Genomic DNA, 20,136 nt, shown 5'->3' on the forward strand with positions numbered 1-20,136 from the left:
CACACACACACACAGTAATTATAAAAGAGATCATGAATCCAAGAGAGAGTTGGGAGGACATGGAAGAACTTAGAGATGGGGGAAGTAAGAGGGAAGAGTTGAAATGGTATGAAATGCTACAATTACAGTGTATTCCAGTGTGAAATTCTCAAAATAATATTAAAGGTTAATTCCATGAAGTTAAAAGCAAAGTATTTGTCATCAAGAGTCACTATTAATAGCAGAAATATAATGAAAATTCTCCAACAAAGATTTGTATAGTCATTTTAATTTTTTATCAAAGTTAACATGCAATTCCATTCCAAAATGACCATACAGCTTCTACAGAGAAATGTCCATCTCTAGATCCACCCTTCCTACCCCCTGTCTGTGATCCAGGTCATCTCTCTTTACTTCCTGCTATTTCTTCTGCTGCTTAATATTTCATTGCTAGATAGCATGCTTATATTTCTTGATTTCTCTATTTCAAATAATAGAAATATTTGGTAACTCAGCCTCAGCCCCACTTCTCCGTCAGAGTTGATGATTGACTAGGAAGATTTTCAAGACTAAATATAATAACTGTGCGCATTTGTTTTAGTCTGCCTTGTACTACTGTAACAAAGTGCTCAAGTCTATGTGCTTTATAATGAACAGAAATTTACTGGCATATAATTCTGGAGCTGTGAAATCCAAAATGAAGGTGAAGGCCTCTGCTATGTCATTGCAGGGGAGAAGGCAAAGGGGAAGGGGGGAGGTAGGGTGGACAGCAGAAGCATAACACAGATGGGGAGTGAGTACATGTGAGCAGGGTGAGCACGGTATTATATGGGAAATCTACTCCCCAAATAACAGTATTGAGCTATACATGAAACAGAGCTCGGGCATATAATCAGGTCTTGAAGTGTCGGCTACCTACTGCTGCATTGGAGATAAAGGTTTCAAAGCATAAAATTGGTGCACACAGCCAAACCATAGCTTCATGGCTAAGCATTGTCCTTTTCTTTTCTTTCTTGTTATTTTCATTTCGAGGTAGCCCAGACTGGCATTGAACTCATGGCAATCTTCTTGCCTCATCTTCCCAAGTACTGGGATTACAGGTGGGTAATCCACCATTCCTGGATAAGTATTGTGTTTTAGTAGCAAAAGAGTGCATGGCTAGATCAGCAACAGGGAAAGGAATGCCCAATGAAGTTCAGAGAAGCAGCCACCAGTTCCTAGAGTCCCCTCCTGGGGGCACACATGACATATATGTTTATTTAGCATATGTACAATTCTAGGCTTCTAAAACAAAAACAGGTGTTCAGTACAAACCATATTGTTAGTACAGTTTAAGCATAGTAAATCACTCAGAACTTAGCCTGCAAGCCAACATGCCTGCTAGGAACCAAAGGGCAGACATTATAAGCAGAACAGTTGGCTTGTTATGCTAATATTTTTCAGCACAATAGTCTTGTTAAAAATTTTTCATACTTGAGCCAAGCAATATTCTTATGATTAATTCCAAGAAATATGAATAGGTCTTCTTTTTTGGACAACTTTCCCCCGAAGTCAACAATTGCTTCATTTAGGTTATTGTTATTGTGTTCATTTGCTTGGTTTTATGTGGTAACTATTACTAATTATTCCCTCAAAGCTCTAAAAGAATTGTTAAGAGAGTGGCAAGCAGTATGATTGAAAGGTAATCTGGGACCATATTATGGAAGCCTGTGTGCCATGTGCTTTGAACTGAGTGTCAAATTCATAAAATTGTAGTCCTAATCATTGATATATTGCTATTAGGAAGGGAGGTGGACTTCGGAAGATATTTGGGCCACCTTGAAGAAGGTGAAGAAGAAAGAAACTTGAGGAGCCCTATTCCTAACAAATACCTGATGCTGGACAGAGCAGCAATGCCCCTTTAAACTTAGGGCTTACCTCCCTTTCCTGGGAGAACTTAAACTATATATATAGTTTAAACTAATATATATATATATATATATACATATATATATATATTGCAAACAAAAAAGATATAAACAGCATCTCATATGGCCTACACTGGCCTCAAACTCATAATGTAGCCAAGACTGACTATGAATGCATAATCCTCCTGTCTCCCAAGAACTAGCATTATAGGCATGTACTACCATGCCCAGGTAATATAGTGCTGCATAGAACCCTGGGCCTGCTAGGCAAGCTCTATACCAATGGAGTCACATTCCCAGATCCCTTTGTACCATTTGAATCTCTACTGAGACTTGATATCAACTCCTAGGTGTGAGTCCCTGTATGCAATTATATACTTAGAAATTCATATAAAATGATACAGAGTAAGCACCCCCAATCTGAAAAGAAGAAATACAGGCATTGGAAGGAGAATTGAAGACACAAGTAAGACCAAACAGCAGTAAACACATTTAATCCTTTAATTTTATATTGATATCTAGGGCACATGATAGTGTGATGTGAGCTGCAACCTGCTTAGGCAACCACTCTATCAGTCTTGCTATTTATCACATAGCCTCTCTCCAAATCTGGCTCCACTCATCGCTCATGGCTTTCTCAGCATATGTTCCACGTTCCTGATGTTTCTGATATCTCAGGGTCTCCATTGCAGCTTCAACCTCACCTTCACAGTTTCATTCATTGACCTCTCAGAAGAAGCCTGAAAAGACACTGGCCTACTCCACATCCATTACCTAGTCTCCTATGTTTTCCTTTGACACCTAAATAGAAACTTCCAAGACCCATAACTCCTGAAATCTGCATTCTGTAAAACCAGCATTAAATGGATCAGCCACTAGTTTGAGTACTAGCCTGTCCTTACTTGGACTATGGCTGATACAGCTTCTGATTTTCTAAGCAGTTGAGCATGGTGAAATAAATCACAAAGAAATAACTTCCTGAGTTATGCCAGCAGAGTACCAATGGAGCTCTCTTCTCCAGAGAGTGTTTTAAATGAGTTTATACTTTTATACCTCTGAGGTTGTAATTGGATGGAGTCTTGTTTATTATTGACACATCAAGTCATCTTTCTGGTTATCCCAAAGAACAAAGCTTTTTTGTTAATGATACTAATCTTTTCAGAAACCACACTGTCCTTTAGACCCAACTTAATACTAGCTTTTATATTCAAGTGGCAAGATTTAGAAATCTTTCTGCTTTGCTTTTGTTCCCATTATCAATTAAACCCGACTAAAAGCAGCTAGTGATGACCATGCAAATGCCCCAATATTGGTCTGGCTTGAGATTTCCTTTGCTATATCATCTAGTTTGTCACCTTTAACTAAGCCTAATATAAGTCTTGGGAGAAAGAACAGAATGTAGATAGGGTTTTTGTCACAGTTCAGAATTCAGCACCATTCTCAATAGAGTCTTCATTCACACCAGAACACTTAGGGGCACCATCTTTACTGTCTACATCCTGTCTGCATTTTCATCTTCTGAGTTCTGCAAGATTGCCTATTAAGCTAAGGCTACAACATTCCAGGGACTTTCTAGCTCACCTGCCCAAATTTCCCCAAATTTATCTTTAAAACTAATTTCAAAAGTGTTTGGACCATGCTGTTGGAAATAGTCACAGCATCTACCTCAATTCCCTGCTACCAATTTCCTATGTTATTTAGAACTTTCATTGTCATGATGAAATGCCTGAGACCATCAACTTGAGGGAGGAGGAAGCACTTATTGTGTCTCTCAGTTTGAAAAGATTCAGTCCATGGTCTGCTGGATCCATTGCTTTGAGCTTGATGTATCATAGTGATAAGAGTTGCTGGCAGAGGTTGCTCACTACATGGTAGTTAGAGGGCAGAGAGAATAACAAGAAAAGGCTAGGATCAGGAGCCAAGGTATGTTCTTAAAGGACACATCAAGGCAACCTTCCCACCATCTACCACTTCTCAATAATCCATCCAAGTTTTGAATCTATCAACAAATAGACTATTGATTAAGTGAGGGCTCTCATGACATACCCATCTCTGAAACTACCCTCAACACACACCCAGAAGTGTGCTTATCACATTTCCTGGGGTTCTCCCAATCCAATATTAACAATATCAATCATGATACCACAACAAATCAGTGAAATAGGATGTTATAAATACCTTTCTTTTACAAAGGAAATGTTAATGGATTTAGTTCCAAGTCCCCAGACTGGCAAGTGTCAGAGTTTGGGTTAGAACCCAGGTGGCCATATCACAGAGCCACACGACACTCCATGTGATGTTTCTCATCTAAATCTTTTTAGGAGAGTCGTTACTGCTTGAACCATGGGTATCAAAACCTTAGCAGTCAATGGAATGGTAGAAATAGCTGTGCAAAACTAGGACAAAGGTCATTAGGAAGGTTATGAAGAACATAGTAGAAGTCAGAGAAAGAGTAGACACCTGAAGTCATACTGCCTGAATTTGGCCAAACTGAGGCCATAACAGCATGGAGCGCTAGAAGGTGTTGTGAAGGAGAGAAATGAAAATAAGTCAAGAGTGTCAGCTGAGGAGCACAGAGAAAAGACAGAGTATACACACAGTATATGGTCATGAGAAAGAGGTGTGAGGAGACAGCTCATGTGAATTCTAGGGGCAAGAATACGGAGACCACATTTGGTTTTATGGTCCTATTCTTCAATGCACAGGAGTGAGTCATCCTACTAAGGCTTGGATGTGTTGAATAGAATGACAACAGCCACAGCAAGGTGGCTGGGTTCTGTTCAGGGCAGCCCATCTGGGGGCATTTCTAGAACTCTCTAGTTGTTGAGGAGGTTGCTTAGCATCTAGAGAAAAGTGAATTTCAGGGGAGAATCCCTCTCTCTGTGCACCCCCCATCAGGTTTCCCTCTCATTTACTATCAAGAAATACCATTTTAGTAATAGTTCTTTTGGGGCAGAGGGAAACAAAACAAAGTTCAGTGTTCATGTGGAAAAAGTCTCTTTTTGAAAAACATCATTTGTGTGTGTGTGTGTTTGCATGCCCAAGTGCTTGTGTGTCAGTGTATGTGTGTGTGTGTGTGTGTGTGTGTGTGTGTGTGTGTGTGTGTGTGTGTGTGGTATCAAGGATCAACTACTAAAGTTCTTTTTTTCCATCATGTAGCTTGGCAGCAAGCTTCTTTACCCACTGAGCTATCTTGCTGGCTCAGAAATATTTAGAAAACATTATCTCCTTTTTTCCTTTCCTCCTTTAAAGATAGAAAGAAGACCATTCAACTCTACCTGGAAACGATATCTTTTTGAAGTCAAAGGGTCACCTGCATCCTAAGTGTTACACCTAGACCATAAGTGTTACAAATTCCAAATTGCCTTTGAGTAGTGAAAGCTGACTTGTTTTCTTCACCTTGTAAACATCCAAGGTTAACTATGCATGTTCATGGATAACCTAGGCAATGGACTTATACTTATTAGAATAATTTATAGAGTCTGCCTTGTGTATTCTCCTCTACTGTCAATTACATGTTTCAAGAATGGAGCTGAAGGACATTTTTACAGAAAGGTGTTTATCTCCCTGTTGATATCTCCCTGGTATCTAGCCCTGAATGACTTTGAGGGATCCCCTGAGCAGCAACAGGACACACCTCATGGAGACAACCCAAGACTTCCATTGGATAAATTTCTCTCCCCAGTTTCAGCACATTTATGTCAACTAACAATTCTTCTACATCCTTTCAGCACCCGTTTCTTATCTGTCAAGTAGGGAATACGATGGTCAGCTTAGAAGTAACTATTTAATGGTACTTTTACATTTTGATGGCAATCTCTATGTGAAAGTGTTAAAGTATCTGACAACAATTTCAGATTTTCCTTTAGCATAGAGTTTGGGGTACAAGCCGTTTCACTTTTGACTTTACTAGTATCTCCCACACTCATCTTTATTGTCCAGATGACTTTGAGTAAGCCATTGAGTATCCCCATCGATGCTCCTAAGACCTGGAACTAATTATGGCTTACCTCTCTGCTCTAAGATAAACCCCTTCTTCTGAGTTCCAGACACACCGGCCTTTTCCAAGTTTGAAGGAAGCTACTTCCATCAAGGCCTTGCACATACGTTCTCTGCTCACTCAGGATGAGGCCTTGTTATGGGCTTTTCTATTATCCTGTTGTTTGTCTTTGTCCTCCCTGGGCAGATAGCCTCTATACATTTTTGTATGTGACATGACAATTGCCTGGCCTTCTTGAAAGCAGTTGCAATGTCTAAGCTGCTATACCCTGACCTACGGGTAGACACTCAACAAATTTCCTTTATTTGTTGACTAAATAAAGGAAAAAATAACTTGAATCCAGTGAATAAAACCCACAGAGCAAACAAAGTTACAAAAATTAAGATATACCAATAACTATATTGGTTGCTAAAGTCAATCCCAAATAAATGAAATAAATATTTGCTTTACCTATGAATTCACAGAACTTTGGTCCATCAGAACACATAATAAATAAACAAGCCAATATAAAAGTATTGAAAGTGGTGCTTGATTTTTGGGTCTTGACTCCAAGATGATAAAAAAAAGAAGATGAAACAATTGGAGTGCCAAAAAGGTTGGTGACCATGTGCAGCCAATTCGATACACGAGCTGTGCCCCATGTGTGCCCAAGGACAAGACCATTAAGAAATTTGTCATTCAGAACATTGTTGAGGCCGTTGCTGTCAGGGACATATCCGAAGCAAGTGTCTTTTGATGCATATGTGTTTCCCAAAGTCATGTCAAGCTGCATTACTGTATGAGCTGTGCTATTCATAGCAAAGAAGTCAGGAATCAATCTCATGAAGCCTGGAAGGATGGAGCACCCTCACCACAATTTAGATCTGCTGGTGCTGCACCTCAGCCTCCACCAAAGCCCATGTAAAGAGGTGGCTTCATAAAGACAGCAGAAGAAAAAAATCTTGGAAAAATAAAATGGGACTTGTACCTTTAAAAAAAGAAAAATAATTGGCGCTTGAGGATATATGAAAATATAAAAGGAAGGTCAGGTGAAGAGCTAGAATAGATATTTAGACTATAGGGTGCTTTAAGGTTAATGTAAACAAACTGCAAATGTGATTCTATAATTGCCAGGGGCCCAAGTAAAAGTTACAGTTTGAATAGTTCCATGATGGTCATCACACAGGGAAAAATTACTCTAGTCCACTGGAGGTTGGACATGGGAGAACACATTTTTTTTTCATAGCCTCCTTTTTCTCCAGTGAAAGAGATTTCTTATTTTCTTCACGGCTCCTTGGGCAGCTTGGCAGCTTTCCCAAACCCACAGCATTAGAAGACCAGAGATTCTGTTTCCAGATTCTTCCCCCTTTCTGAAAGGCCTGTCTCTGCAATTAGAAGATGCATTATGTAACAGTGAAGTTCCCAAGAGCTGGGGTGGTGGTGGGAGGCCCTAAACCTGACAGGTTCTCACTCAAAGTGTCTGAACATCCCAACAAACCCTCCTCTTCATCTGTCCACACTGGTACCCTAAGGTCCAGAGTGAGTCACTCAGTCTCCCTTAAGTTCAGCTTTTTACTGCAGTAGGATACAGATGCCTACTTCAAAGAGTATCGAAGAAGAAGAGTTAGATGAGCTTTGCCCAGCAGAGCCCTTGTTCCATAATAGATTCTTTCTGATGCTTTTCTTCCTTCTTCTAGAATTGGCATGAGAATAAAGATGCTGTGCATTTGAAAAATTCTTGTATGTGTAGGTGTGTGAATATTCTAGAAGCCCTGGAAGAGCAGTGACCCCAAATACTAGTTTAAGAAACCAAAAAGAAATGAAAGAATTGAATCTTCTTATTAATAATTTTCCCCTTGAGTTTTTATTTTTACATGCCTTTAAACTTATTTGTGCTGTATCAATGTACTAAAGATGGTTTCATAACCTATATTCTTTCTATCTGATATAGACAGGTATATAAAATTTAAAAGTGTAAAGCATATAATTTCCCAATGACTAGGACCTTGCCACACTCATGCAAGTTAAAAATGGGACATGAAATACTATAATTCAATATCAGGAATACCCTAAAAGTTGACCTGTGATGTGTTTCTAGCCTTTATGGTCTTTATCTTGAGATTTTGGGGCCACCCCTCAGTTGACTTTAATTACTGTCAGAGGTTTCCTCCATGTAGATTCTCAGAGGGTTTATTTTGACTTCTGTCAAATTTCTGGGTTTTTTTTTGATTTAGAAAAATAGTGTCTCAGATTATATGCTCTGTGATGCCTGAGAAATGTCTCATTGCCTTTCTAAGTCATTCAAACCAGATTCATCTCTTTGAGAAGGTCGTGAGAAACGCATAGCATCTTCACAAGCCACTGCATGTGTGATGGCTTCTGGGTCAAAGTCACAGGAGGACTGAAGTGTATTTATTGTCCTGTGTGCTTCAACATAATCCTCAGAGGGATGTGATTAATTGGGTAGTAATGTCTCTGTTTATTTTTTCTGTCTGAAAGAAAATATTCTGGTAGTACAAGGAATCTAAAATTAGAAATTCTGTATGTGTCTCATTATGGTTTGTGGAACAAAGGGACTAAAACAATGGTAGTTTAAAAATAAAATTGCTTCATTTGCTCTGGCAGTGTCAGAAATATAGCTTCTCAGAGCAGTGAAAAGGGGGTTATAATTATGTGGTTGTGGTGTACTGGCAAAAATATATCTAGCCTTGAGCATCTTAGCTGGTAAAAGGTAAGCAGAATTATACAGAGAAATCTAGGGTGTTCGCTTCTGTTTCAAATATTTAGATTTACTATTCCATGGATTTTAAATTAGGAAGGTTTCAAGAGCAATTCCCATCTAGAGGTGGCACCAGCTTCACTGGTAGGACATTGTGTTTTGAGCATTGTTTTATATTGTCTCCAACAAATTTTTGCCTTTAAATGTTTGAAACTTGGGTTAGTAAGCCCAGGGGCAGCCCCTCAAGGCCACAGTTTTTGCCTTGTGAAATGTTATTGCACAATCCTCCCCTGTGACTGTTGAGGGGACATTTATATCAGTGTGGCACCAACATATATTATCTACATAGCATTAGTATCACACAATAATATGAACGTGACCCTGCCATTTTCTTTTCATGGAATGTGTGCAAAGTGGTGAATGTGGTGTAAGGGGTGGATTAAGTCCTGATTGAGTGTGTAAGGAGTGAAAGAAGCCCTGAGTGAGTGTGAGTGGTTGACATGGGCACAGCATGTCAAGAATTCCAATGCCTCCGACCCATTGGAGTGGAAAACCCTTCTCAGGGAAAGGCTTAGAGACATGACCAGACCATCATTTTCTGATGCAAGTACAAGTGTTTACAAATGATTGATTACTCAGTTCAGAAATCACCAACCACAGCTTCCTCCTCTTGGATGACTGCAGCCTGTGACAGTTCCTTTACAGAGTCTTCCTCCCAAGATTAGCAAACCCGCCTCCTGATTCATCAGTGTACATAAACTCTCTTTCTTATCCAGCAGTTTATACTCCCTCATTCAGATGTATAAAATAAACAAACATGCTGAAGTTCCAGGTTGCTGTTACAGTTGGTGTCTCCCATCAGAGCAAGCATAACCCCTGATCCCAGCTTTTCTTTATGTGTGTCTGTCCTTTCTTTATTCCCTCCTCACCCTAGTTAGGTCAATCCCTGAAGCTGTGCAGAGAGCAGCAGCAGTACTTACAGTATTAGGTTAGACACAAAGCACTTCTGCTACCTCAGCTCTTTAATTCTTAGAATTTGTATTTTTATTCCCATTTTTAAAGGAAAGAAACCAAGGTTCACTATCTTTAAATGATACCTGGTGTGTATGATGGGACATACATCCTAACCCAGAATGGTTGTGGTGGATTATTTCTTCTCAATGGCTACTTATGGACACGTGTGCAACAAATGTGACAGTCACAAAAGGACTGTCCATCACACTATGAGAGAAGAGGGACACCATAACCTTTATAACTGTTCAGGTTTTCATCTTCTTGGCTCTATTTTTGTGATACTTCCTCGAGAAGGTATATAGCTAATGATGGTTGAGAACTGTAGACTTGTTTATCGAGTTGTCCACATAAGTTTTTCCCATGCCCTGGGTTTGATCTGCTCATGTGATTCTCACCTTTTGGAGTGTGAGCTGAGCAAGTGGCTTGGGGTGCTCATTTTCATATTGCTGTGATTAGCTATGTGCTAGTACAAGTACAAGGCAGTACTTGTTGAGTATTGTTTGACAGACAGCCTTTGTGACCCATTTATGCCTATGTTATAATGACAGTATCCTTAGCAGTGGACATCAATAATGCCATAAAAACAACAGGAGGAATGACAGTTACTACTCACCAAGAATGAGGAACTCAGCTAATAAAGAGTCATTATTTGCTTGTAAACAAGTTGGACTCTAAGATTTGACCTTCTTAGTTGTTTTTTCCAGGCTGAATTTAGACCTCTAGACATGCAATAGCAAATTGATGTTTTCAATCTGGTTGAGTTTCTCAGCTGTGAGTCCAATTCTAGCAGCACCCTCTATTTTAATCTTTATAGAGATGGGATTTTGCAATCATTTGAGTTTTATTGCATTTCTGTACTTACTTGATAAAATTCATGGAATAAAAAATGAAAGCACAAGAGTGCTGATTTTAATGATAAGTGATTTGGGTTCATAAACTTAATTCTATCTTAGAAAAAAAGATGGAAATAATCAAGATGCCCCAAATGAGGGCATTTTAGCCTTAATTGGACATATTGACTTTAAGCCAGTTGACCATGATTTCATTGCTGAAGCAAAGAACACAATTTTAAAACATGTATAAAAATTTTAGAAATCTATGGAAAAGGTTATTTTCCAAACTGAACATAAATTTTATCATTTTTATGGTATACTCAGTAACATATGGAGACCTGCTTAGGGGATATGTGATAATGACATAAGTTTTGATTTGTGTGTGTGTGTGCAATGCTTAATGTAGAGCAATCTAGAACTTCATGCTTTCTTACTTCTCCAAATAATTGTTCAAAGTAGGCAGAGTCTTTACCACCCTACAGAACTCATATGTTTGTGAAGTGGCAAAGCTATGTGTACTAGTTGGCTGGGACTGTTAGAACAAACACCATAGGTTCTCAGCTTAAGTAACATGATTGATTTTCCACAAGTCTGGAGGCTGCAAGTCCAAGATCAAGTTACTGGCCAACTTTCTGTGAACTTTCCCCTTGGCGTGTGGATCCATGTCTGTGCCATGATATCTTCATTTGAAAATACTGGTTATATTGGGTTAGATCATACCAGATGACTTCATTTTGTCTTAGTTACCGTTAGTTTTCTTTTTTCCACATTTATTTTGTGTGAGGAGGGGGCATACAGGTCATAGCAAGCACATAGAAGTCAGAGGACAGTGTGGTTGATTTTCTTTCTCCCATGTGCATCCAGGGATTGAACTTGAGTTATCAGACTTGTCAAGAGGGGTCCTTATCCACTGAGCTGTCTCTCTGGCTCCTACTTCTCAATGCAGTCATAGTCTCAGGTTCTAAGGGCAGGGACTTCAAATTATAAAATTTAGGGGCATAAAATTCAAGTGATAATGTTATGATATATTCTGAACTTAGTGATTTAAACTACTTTAAAAAGTGATAGCACAGCATGTAGATGGCAAAGAAGAAAGTCATAGTTAGGAGACCAGGGTAGGAACAGGTGTTTCAGAGAGCCAGAAAGAAAATTAGTTCAGGGAGATGAGATGTTTCTTTCTTTGAAGCGATGGTTTGCTTTCTTCACCACAAATAGAGTATAATAAAACAAAACAAAAACAGAAATCTTGTGCCACTAAGCAATCTGACTCTAGTCTGAGGTTGGGAAACTAGGCCAGGCACATATTACCATTCGGTGAAACTGTATAGTGACTGCTCTGAGGCAAAATGGTGAAGGCATCTTGAGTGCTTTAATCACCCTAATCAGGTCATCCCCGGGACCAAACGGGTCTGGTTACATGTCTTCAAAGGCACTGAACTACTTTCTGCATCTGCAGGCTGAGAGGGTTATGAAATCAGTTGCACGGAGAGACAGAATTAATGCCACTTGATTGAGCTAAGATCATCATATTCTAAAAAGCAATTAAAATTATTCTGACCTTTTGAAAAGTAAATCGCCAATTTTTTTCTGTTACATTTGAATCAGAGGGAAGGCAAATAGTGAATTTAATAAGTATAAATGAGTTATGTCATTAAAAAACCTTTGGGAGATTTTAATATATTATTTTCTTTCAAGGGTAATTTAACGGTCCCGGAAGCCTAGATTTTTACATTTCCTTTTATGTTGAATAAGATTGGCATTTCATATATGAAATATACCGCAAAGCATATATTCATGCATCTTAGCCCAGATTTCATTAACAGCATTTCTCCCAAATGTTCATGTGATCACTTGTCCTGTCACTTTGGCTGTCTGCATGGCAAAACATTACAGAGGGATTTCTGAGTAGCAGAAATGTTAGCTGGATTGATTGGGTACTCTCCTATTAGACTCTGGATCCTAGCAGAACCCTGAGTTGTCCATTAATGCCAATAGATTGATCTCTTATGAGCATAAAAAGCCTGACATTGAGCATGCAATGTTAGAAAAGAGCTTGACAAAAAATGAGCAAAGAAAGCAGAAGGAGACAGGAAATGGATTAAGGAAACACTAAATTTCTATCAGCTTTGGTAGACCTTAGAGCAATGTTTTTCAACTTTTGGTCATGACCCCTTTTGGGTGTTGAACCACCCTTTCCCAGGGGTCATCCATGACTACTAAAAAACAGATATTTACATTGAAGTTGATAACAGTAGCAGATTACTGTTATGATGTAGGAACTCCAATAATTTTATGGTTGGGGTCACCACAATGTGGCAAACTATATTAAAGGGTCACAGAATTAGGAAGGTGGAGAACCATTGACCTAAAGTCATCACTGTGCAGCCAGTTAGGTTAGGTCAGGGATACAGAGTCAGAGTCAAACAGCATGACTAACTTCTACCTAAAATTTGGATTAGTGTGACAAGTTTCTGGAAAAGTAACTTATATAAATGATTCTCTTCATTTGCTTATTCACATCAGATGACCACCAAGCATCCATTTATTACCCTGTGATTATTTATTGCATCCCCTCACTGTCAGGTGTTAGTCTTGACTATTGGGAAGCTTGTGGATGGAGACCTCTGCTTTCTTACCACATTCTCTCACTACAAGGTGTTGTCTTGACAATAGGGATGCTGGTGAATGGAGACTGCTGTCCTTGTGTCACCTGCATTTTCTTTGAAGGAAACAAACTCCAGTGATATGCATGTACCCTGCAGAACATCTGTACAGATAGAGACCACATTGACTGCCATGGAGAAAAATAAAGCAGAGAGTAATAAGGGAGATTGTACTCCTAAAGATTTCTGCACTGAAGGGCTTGGGGGCTAAAGCAGTAGAATGGAAAGCAAAGATGACTGCTGAGATACTGACATTGTCAACCAAGTGCATTGTGGTTACCTGGGTGTTTCACTATAGTTGCCCTACTCAAAAAAGGAAGTTTGCGGGTATATTTTTGACAGGTAAATTGTAATCATCTTACAGTATAAAATTATGGAAATCAACCTACTCAAAATATACACCAGACAACTCTGACATGCACTTTTCCATACTTGTCACAGGACACCAAAAATGTAGAACCCTCCCTACACGATACCAGTGCTCTGGACACACAAAGAACCTGGCAAAAATGTAGGCAATCTGAATATGTTCAAAGGAATCTAGGTTAAGCCATGATGTTTAGCAGCTCACATGCACTAACAGCATCATCAACATAGGATATATTTAGCCCACTGGGCACCATAAACCAAGTCACATCTTATGAAAGTATTTCCCCAGGGACATTCTCAGATTCTATGTCATGGACACTGAAGCTAGAATAGTCCACTAGAAATTCCTATGTTGTTAGAGTCAGGCAACTGCAGCTAGAATAAGAGTAAGGCCATAGGAAGAACTTAGAAGGCCTTCCTGTGGAAGCATCCAGAACAAGTGACATATACTGATACATTCCATTTACCCCTTGTGCTAGTTAGTTTTTATCAACTTGACACAAGCTAGAGTCTCTTGGGGAAAAGGGAACTTCAACTGATGAATTGCCACTACCTGATTGGCCTGTAGGTAAATTTGTAGGGCATTTTGTTGATTAATGATTGTTGTGGGAGGGTCCTGCCCACTCTGGGGAATATCACCCCTAGGGCTGGGAATCCTAGATATATAAAAAGCAAGGTGAGTAAGCCATGAGGACCAACCCAATAAGCAGCATTCCTCCATGGTCTCCTTGAGTTCCTGCCTCCAGTTTCCTGTTGTATTCCTGTCCCGAATTCCCTTAGTGATGGACTATGACTTGGAAGTGTAAATGAGATAAAAGCAATTGTTCCCTTATTTAGTCACAGTCAAAGAAAGTGAACAAGGCTATCTACCAGTTCTCACTTTTGTTAGTTTGAAGTTGTATATTATAATTAAATTCAGTAGATCTTTATTGCAGACTGAGTTTTCTTCAACCAGAGAGCTGTACTTTGAAATGTTGTCAGCTAATGATTGGACATAATTCTTCCAATAATATTTTATCTTACCATATTGTCTCATGTTTGTGTGTATGCATGTGCACATATGTATGTGTGCATGTATTCCCTTTGCAGGTGCAGGAATATACAAGAATAAAACCAAAACAGAATCTGCTGCATGCTTCCATGAGCAAGTACTTGGGAGAATGATTGGCAGATTGAATTAGAGTGGTATTATTAAAATTCATGAACCAGAGAATTTCCGGCGTGTAATATTCAAAAGTGCAATGGGTACTAAGTATCTTTGACATATTCTCTAATGCTTTAAGCTTCTTGGAGAAAAATGTTAAAAGTCTGTCAGGAACATATTGGATTTTCCTATAGCATATGGTAAAATTGAATATCGTTTTATGAGAAAATACTGCCATCCTGGCTTCCTGGCACAACATATCATAATCATTTTATATTTCTCCTTTGTAGTTGTCTTTCTTTTCTGCCCCTTGGTTATTTTAGTTGAATGGATTTCACTCGTGGTTTTGGAAAGAAGTCACTGTTTTCTCTCTCTTTTGGCCATCTCTTCATTTTTAGTCCTTTTTTCAGGGCCTTTTGTTTTCTGTTGTGTTTCTCATGAGTCTCTTCTGAGGTGTGAGCTTTGATCAAGTTTTCATTTTGATGACACCAAGCGTTTTCTTTATTCCCTGCATGGTTTGTGCATGGTCGATTCATCCTGGCTCTGCAGTAGTTGCTTTTATCTCAGACCTGGCTAGGTTGCAAGAATGGCATGGTTATTTTCCCACTTGCATTGGGGAAAAGTCGATTTTCATTTCAAGAAGATGATAACTAGGAAAACAATATATGCCACTGGACCCTCTGACCACATTCTTTGGTCCCCTTGAGCTCCTTTTTAACATTGGACATATTCCCAGAGCTGGCCTAACCTACACCCAGTTGCAGGCTGCTATGGGCTGTCATCCCCCAGGGATGTCTGGTTGGGAAGCTCAATTTACAGATTCTTGGAACTGTCATATTAAACTGTTTTCTAAGGCTGCTAAGGAGTAACACCATTGCCCTAGGGCTTTTACTGACTTCAAATTTCAGAAGTCTTATAGGTGTTTCTGGTTGGCTGTGAATTTCAAATTCGTTGCTAGACTCTCTCAGTGATTAAAACCTGGTGAGCTTGAATAAACCAATCCTCAAGACAGCTTGTAACATCTGTGAGACAACACATAATTTTGTCATCCACCCCCACTCTGTGAAGATGATGAAAGTCTCTCCCTAAAGGCAGTTTTGATTCACTGAAGTTCAAGTCTCATACTGGAAAATGCACTGAGAAAAATATGGCTGAAACTGGCCCCAAACTTCCTATGTTTCCCCAGGGTAGTGAAGAGAGTTATTGTCTTGGCTCAAGGAGGGGTGGGAAGTCACAGCCTTTCAGACCAGCATTCCCTGCAAGACAATAACCATCTAGAGTAATAATTTATATATAACCCCCCAAAAATGAAGCTGAAAACATCTATAGACAGTATTTTCAAAGTTATCATTATGAGGTCAGGCTTTGGAGGAGATGTTTGGGAATGGAGAAATAAAAGAAAATGTTTGGTCTTCAGTTAATTGACTAAAGACTTCTGTGGCAAATGCTATTGGCTTTTTCCTGAGTTTCAAGAGATTTCTAAATAGAACAAAAACGTCAAAGCTCCTCTCTTCCTAAAGGAAGTCAACAGAAGCTAAAATGCTTTCCTGACATCTCCCATCCTGGGTCTCTAAAGGCGTGGTTCTCAACCTGTGGGTTGTGAACCCTCTTAGGGGGTCCCATATCAGATATTTGCATTACGTTTCATAACAGTAGCAAAATTACAGTTAGGAAGTAGCAATGAAATAATTTATGGTTGGGGTCACCACAACATGAGGACCTGTATTAAAGTGTTGCAGCATTAGGAAGGTTGGGAACCACTGGTCTAAAGAGTTACTGCCGAGGATCAGAATTTAAGTCGGTTGCCATAGTCAATGGTATCGTCGCAGTAGTGTGGGTAAGGAGGGGAAATTGTCTTAGAGAAATAAGGTGACACTATCCAGGACTGTGACAAAGACCTTGACATTCTTTCTTCCCTGCTCTTCTCATTCCTTTATTTCTCAATTTGTGTTTCTTTTTCAATCTGTTTTCATAATAATGATAATAACTTTGTATCTTTTACTTTGTAGTTTATCTCTCTGAATCTCTGTGAGGTGCTTAGAAAAACCGGTGAATGTCACCAAAATATCCAAAGTACAGTACAGTTAGTGCAAGAATTATTTTCTTGCCAAGCATCATAGTGTCTATTTATAATCCCAGCACCCAGGAGGCTGAGATAGGAGCATCATGAGTTGGAGACCAGCCTGGGATACATAGTGATACTCTATCTCAAAAGATTATTTTCCATTATAAAGCTAAGCAGTTAACGTTTATTTTGTCTTGTTGAATGCACTTTGTTAGCCAGTTATACTATCTGTGCTTAGAAACCTCCATACCTTTGGAATACTCTTTCTGGAATATTCTTTTTTCTACTTCTGGCTTATTGGAACTTTTCTTATTGGTTAAAGACCAAGTCAAATGTAACTTCTTCTGGTAGGCCACCTTTCAACAACATTCCCAGCCCTATTCATGAAAGTATTAAAGAAAATTGACATACAGAATGACCTTCTCAGCCTTAGAGTTTCCAGGACTGGGAGGATAGAGTGGGGGTTGAGACTGTCCCCTCACCAAGGTCCTCACTGTTGCTTTCTGTGTGTATTTCCCTAGTGCCTTCACTTTTCAAAGTCATGTTTTGGGTGGAGAATAAAGAACCCAAATGTTTTTATTTTGTAGTCGTAGGCCAGCTACATACTGGGACTTTTAACCTTTTAACCTTGACTTTTAACCTTTTTCAGTGGCCACCTTTTGGTTATCACACAGAATGGTATAAATTAGATTATTTTCCCTTCTGGAAACAAAACAAAAAAAGAAAGAAAAATATAAATAAATACCAACACAGGTTTTTCTTAATGTTCAGGGAGTCTATTATTACTTTTTACCCCCTGATGTCAAAGGGTTATTTTTTTCTACTTTTAAGAATTAATGAAAAAAAAATCTAAGACAAATTTAAAGGAGTAAATAGGTATAACAATAAGTCTTTCCACCAATCTGCCTGAGTCCTGCTGCTACATGGGTGCTTTCTGCCAAGCCGCCAAGTTCTGCCCACTGCTACTTTAAGGTCCCAAGTAACACTCAGAGACTTATATTAGGTACAAATGCTGTTTGGCCAATGACTAGGATTTCTCATCTGCCAGCTGAGTCTTTTTTTTTTTTAAGTAATTATTGATCTTGGCCATTCTGAGGCCAGCTCAGTCTTAATTATCATAAATATATATATTTCATAAGACTTATCTTATCGGACACCAGCAGCAAGTGTCCTGTCTTCCTGGGCTCACATGGTGACTCTGTCTTTCTCCTACCTTTCCCAGAATCCTCCTTGACTCCTAGTCCCACCTATTTTGTTTTCCTATTGGCCAACAGTACTTTGTTTATCAACTAAGACAATCATATACACAGAAGGACCTCCCCATCATCTCCTCTTTTCTGTCTAAATAAAAAGAAGGGTAACTTACCTTTTACAATAACTGAAGAAAACTATAACCATAACTATCTGTTTTCAACTCCATCAAAGACCACAGAAGGATAATATATAAATTCTAGAATTGACAGACATCTCGCTACCTGGACAGTCACCCAAAGTTCCTCTGTAACGTTGGGGCATCCATCTTCAGCTCATAGGCCACAGTGTGTCTGGCACACTTCTCCATTTCAGCAAGAATCCTTAGGACTGTTCATCTTGTTTTGTAAGTTCAGCAGTCACTTTCTTTTGGGTCCTACATGTCCAGTTTATACAGCAACAAACAGTGCAGGAAAGAGCAGTTTCTTGCCCAAATGGCTAATCTTGCCATGTTGAAAGAACTCCATAATGAGTTTCTTCGATGCCCATCTTCCTTTCAGACATAATTGGTGTGCCAGGAGCAGTTGTGTCTCACTGTCATGAAAATTCTAAACCGTCTAAATGCCATAGATTCTGTAGGCCTTTGAAAGGTTTGAAGAATATCTATCCATCTCAAATACATCTCTGTATATCTAGAAAACCTAATTAACCTAATTATAATTTTTGACTATTATAGGTGACTATATAATCTGTATTTAATTATGCATATCACAAAATTGACCTTAAATTTGTACCAATAAATGAAAATCCATACCAATGAAAGTATTTATCTCCATATCCTATTCCCCTTTTTTCCTTTAAAAAGAGATTGACTGTGATCATTACCATTTATAGCCAACCCCATTTAAATGAAAACAAACATTTATAAACAACAGTTGGAAATTTGGGCATCGTTCATTCCAAACTACTTCCTGCTGGTTGGAGGCGAAGTCATGGGGATCCTGGAAAACCCGGATATCCTGGCTGTAGTGGTCTATGACTGCATCTTCTCAGCTGTTTTGGATGTAGGATCAGTTGGGCCACTGCTTCGGGGGTCTTGCTTGATCAAATCATATTAGTATGGAAGGAATCCATAGCTTTTCATTGTCTGTAGAAACACAAAATCTTTTCCAAAGTAACCTCTCCTTATACTTAAATTTTGAAGTCAAGGCATTTTTAAAATGTATAAGTTGGATTAATTTAGCAGCATTGATAATCAATTATATTGTAGCAGCTGTAGCTCTTTCCTCGGCAATCAAACAATTTGAAGTCAACAATATAGCATATAGTATACAGACTATATTTTCCATCTTTATGTGGCTGTTTATTTATTTCTTTTATTTTTATTTTTTTCCTTTTATGAGACAGGGTGTCTCTGTGTAACTTTAGCTGCCCTTGAATTCACTTTGTATGCCAGGCTGGCCTTGACGTCAGAGAGATCTGCTCGCCTCTGCCTCCCAAGTGCTGGGATTAAAGGCGTGTGTGCCACCACATCCAGCTACTCTATTTCTTCCTGTTTCTTTTTCTATCACAAGCATACATGTATTTTTAAACACACTGTAAATCTTTAGAGGTTTTTCTTCATCTGAGTCTGTCTTTATTGTAAATCTTTACCTTTTTTGGCCACACAACCTTTTAACTGTTAAACATCACTGCCAAAATTAAAGTGGCAGCTAAAGCCGCTGTCTTTCCAAGACAGTTGAGCTAAGTTTACCACCAGCTCTGAGAGCTGTGCTCACTGCCTTGTTCTATGCTGTCACCAAGGAGCATGCTGCCAGCTTGGAGATGTGGTCACTACCACTGCTAGCTGTGTGGGGCACGAACCCACCATTCTGAGACTGAGTCTCATGCTCTACCTACTGAGCTAGCCGGGCCTCTTAAAAAGAGCCCTGTGTTTTTTTTTCTGTTTATGCTGAGTCTGGAAACCTCTTTTAAAGGAACCACTTGAGTCTCTCCTTGTCTCTAGCAAAACAGAGACCACCCGAGAAAATGCTGCTACCAAGCAGTTGTGCTTGTCTTTGTTCTTTTGCTTCCAAAATCCCCTTTTAAGCCTTTGTGAAGTTTACATGGAAGTTTGTAACATTACCTCCAGTTGCCTGGGTTCGGCTGACACTTGACTAGCCTTGGGAAGGCAGCTCAAGGCGCCTGGAAGCTCATGGTGGCAGGTTCACAGCTTCCTCTGGGAACCTCGGGGCATGGGGTAATCCTACTCGCTGACACCATTCTGTAAGGAT

At 39.2% G+C, this 20,136-nt stretch overlaps 1 pseudogene; it reads left to right on the forward strand.

Moving 5' to 3' along the window:
* The first annotated feature begins 6,439 nt into the window (after positions 1-6,439).
* Positions 6,440-6,790, forward strand: LOC100758886 (annotated as a pseudogene).
* Positions 6,791-20,136: the final 13,346 nt, after the last annotated feature.

Source organism: Cricetulus griseus, assembly GCF_003668045.3.
Source record: "Cricetulus griseus strain 17A/GY chromosome 1 unlocalized genomic scaffold, alternate assembly CriGri-PICRH-1.0 chr1_0, whole genome shotgun sequence".
Lineage (NCBI taxonomy): Eukaryota > Metazoa > Chordata > Mammalia > Rodentia > Cricetidae > Cricetulus > Cricetulus griseus.